The sequence below is a fragment of the Bactrocera latifrons genome, unplaced genomic scaffold (genome assembly GCF_001853355.1).
Source record: "Bactrocera latifrons isolate USDA-ARS-PBARC rearing strain unplaced genomic scaffold, ASM185335v1 scaffold_304, whole genome shotgun sequence".
Lineage (NCBI taxonomy): Eukaryota > Metazoa > Arthropoda > Insecta > Diptera > Tephritidae > Bactrocera > Bactrocera latifrons.
Genome location: NW_017536675.1, coordinates 205,366 through 208,754, shown reverse-complemented (window position 1 = coordinate 208,754; position 3,389 = coordinate 205,366). Strand labels below are relative to the sequence as shown.

The 3,389-nt window shown below is 42.3% G+C and overlaps 1 protein-coding gene across 1 annotated transcript in view; it reads left to right on the top strand.

The window, feature by feature from the left end:
- Positions 1-2,861: 2,861 nt before the first annotated feature.
- LOC108970658 overlaps positions 2,862-3,389 on the top strand; it is a 37,321-nt gene continuing 36,793 nt past the window's right edge. The window contains exon 1 of the mRNA XM_018936165.1: positions 2,862-3,310. The gene's annotated coding sequence lies outside the window, so the exon portion shown is untranslated. The remainder of the gene's footprint in view (positions 3,311-3,389) is intronic.

Here is a 3,389-nt window from a genome sequence, read left to right as displayed (position 1 = left end):
CACTTGTTGTTATTGTAATTTGACAAGTTGACCAAGTATAATTACAGACAGATACAAATGTTTTGTTACCGTTATCACCAACCACCCGGTGACCGGAATTTCCGGTTTATTCAGCCATCATTTTTCACAGCCATCAAATAAGGGTTAATCACCTTTTACCGTTGCCGCACAACAACGCTGGGTGACATTACGTTCATACATATTGTTGGCATTGTAATAGAAAGATGCGAAATGCGAAGGAAAAATAGAAACAGTAGTCAAAACAGGAGTGTGATGTTTTAGAAGAAGCAAGCGTAAGTGAGTACAATTATATGTGTGAATGTGTGTGAGTATGTGTGAAAGTATGTGAGTAAGTCTGAAATTATGTGAGTAGGTGTGTGTGAGTATGTTGACAACTTGCAGCAGCTCAAAAAGCAGCAGCTGCGACAGCTTTGCCAGGAATTTATTTGGTTGCTGGCATCTGGTGACTGTCTATAGTTGTTCGAGCGCTCAAGAAATGGCCCACTTATGAACGTGTTACAACAACAACAGGCAGGCGAAATAAGTGAATGTGAAACGTCAACACTTCTCTATTAAATGTAGAAAAATATATTGTTGTAGGTCTGCTTTCGCTATTTGCTCTCTTAATACTCTCTCCCACGCTTCAATTTTGCATGCGCCGATGTTGCCAGCGAAAAGTTTTTGTGTTTACATATAAATAAAATTTATTATTCGGAAAGTTATTAATATAATATTGGTTTGATATTTCTAAATTGAGATATTGTATCTCGTAATCTAACTTAACAACTCATTCCGATTTTATACGACTCATCTTCCTCTTCTTTATTAACGTATACATCGATTACGAGGTTAAAGCAGGAAGATGGAGCTATGTGTGGAAGTTCACGCGCATTCACTTGGGAGTGACTAGAAACGATTTTTCATGTATGGCTCAAGCAGCTCATGACTTCCAGTTTTAGACCAAGTATTCTCTGGGTAGCCAAAKAACATCCGTTTGAAGGAGAGCTAAAGTGAGAAGGCGAACCATACCTCCCCACGGTTGGGCGCTGGGTTTCGGCTCGGATGGGAGACGATTTATATTTACTACCTCTTTTTACGCCAATTTACTATTAAAAAGACCAGTTAAGACAGTGGTCGTATTAAGAGCAAGGATCCAGCGGTCTGCGAAGACTTTAGTTCTTTACGCGTTGGCCATCGCCAATATCGCATTCGATGCAACGATGAGCTTTATGAGATATACGACGACATTCACATAGTTCAGTGAATCAAGAGAAAGCGGCTGCCCAGGCTAGATCGTGTCGAACGTAAGGATGAAAATACTCCGGCTCTAAAAGTATTCGACACCATACCCGCCAGGGGAAGCAGGGGAAGAGGAAGACCTCCACTCCGTTGGAGAGGCCATGTGGAGAAGCACCAGGCTTCGCTTGGAATCTCCAATTGGATCCACTGATACACACCATTGTAAATCAAGGAAAAGTCGAAACAATGAAAGTAAACTTGTTCCGAAGGAAGCGAAGATTGTCCTATGGACCAGTTGACGAAGAAAAAAGTTCTCTTCCACTATGACACCGCTTGGCTTACAACTAAGTAAATCCTCGTATTCTCCAGATTTGCTCCGATGCGACTTATTTTTGTATAAAAATATGAAAACGGAGAAAAATTTAAGTCCAATGAGGGGATTTCTACAGCTCTGCTATGTAAACCTCCTGAAAACGTATTTTTCAGTTTCAGGGTGAGAGAATTTATAGTATTGTCCAGTCAAGAATCAAACTGAAGGGATATTATATAATATTATATTAAGAAATAAATCGCAGTTTTGTCAAAAGTTTGCGTTTGGAGGCAATATGTTTATCGCGGCGCTTTCGAAAAAGTGAATACCGGTGACATGACATCTTCCAAATGTTTTCCTTCAACTGCATTTCTGTCATTTTTTGTATATGGGACAACTTCTAGACGCCGCACGCAGATAGCAGAAGAAACTTTGTAGAAACCGCATATAACCCCGCTGACTTTATAATCCTCTCAGCTCAGTTTAAATAAGTACGTTCCATAGAAATACGGAAACCTTCCGTTGCTCGTAAAAAGCAAAAATTTTTAGTCTGCATAACCGAGAAACCGGCAACACTGGTGCACCGCACGATTTCCAGTTTATCTAGGCTGCTAGCGCGCGGGAGAGTGTTATACTTTCATAGCGCTCGCTGTCCATACACGCACTGCCCGTGCGAAAGCAGCAGAGCGCCGCACACGCACCGTGATGCTACGCGCTCAATGCTTTTGCACAGCTAATTGTTGCTTTCTTGTCTAGCTTTCGTGCGGCGTATGTGTGTCGACCTGGAAAGTTGTTTTCTGCAAAAATACAATGAGCAAAAGCGAAACGCGGAGTGCTGCGTGCTCGTGAGCGCGCGCAAACAATTGCTTCACCACACCGCGCACCTATCGAAGGCACATTACAGCGCTTGCTGTGAAATGAACGTGGAATGTTAAATTCCAGTGAGTGTCGAAGCGCTTCATCGCCTTTCTAGTAACGCCGACTATCGTTCGGTTTGCAGCTTCGCTAGAGGAGCATCTCACAAAGCGCCACTTTCGTGTGCCTTCAATATTCTTCAGGTTGTCAGTAAACACACGACAGTGTGGGTGAGTGTTTATTGATACATTGCGCTCACTGGATGCTGCATGCTGGGGTCTCCCAGCGACTAGTTAGACATCGTTTTGGCTAGCTGCTGATGCTGCCTGACTGCCGATTGCGTACGAATAGCGCGGCGACTCGCTACTCTTGCTGCGCTGCGGTTGCCTGCCGTGTGTCTATCGCAATGTAATGCAAAAATGGAAAATCAGTTTGCTCGCGACTTTGCACCGTACGTACGAGTGCTTCCTGCTAAATTGGTGGGTTGGCGTCGCACATCATTCACTACCGTCGGTCGCTTGGCTTTTGGTGTTAACTCTGGTGTTCAGTGTTATAAAGTGCTTTCAAGAAATATATACAAGTGTATACAAAAATATATTTCATACATTCTAGTGTGTGTGCGTGTCGTTTGTCGTTTTTTTGCTACATATGTATGTGTTGAATATGCGTACGCGGGTGTATAAGTCGGTATACCGGGCCGCGGAAAAAAACTTGTAAAATTACAAACAATTCGCAAAGCATGTAAATGAATGAAAGTGTGTAATTAGCAAACGAAAAAAGCACTAAAAATCATATTAACTGCATAAAAACGGGTAACGTATAACTAATGTGCCACAACTGGCTCTTGCCCCAACGCTTAGCTCCTATCTGAAGGCTTTAGCAGCGCACAAGTGGTGTTTTCTAATTGTAAGTTTCACAAGTGCGGTGGATTACTGCATTAACCGGTGACAACGAAAAAGAATATATAAAAATAATTTAAAAATTA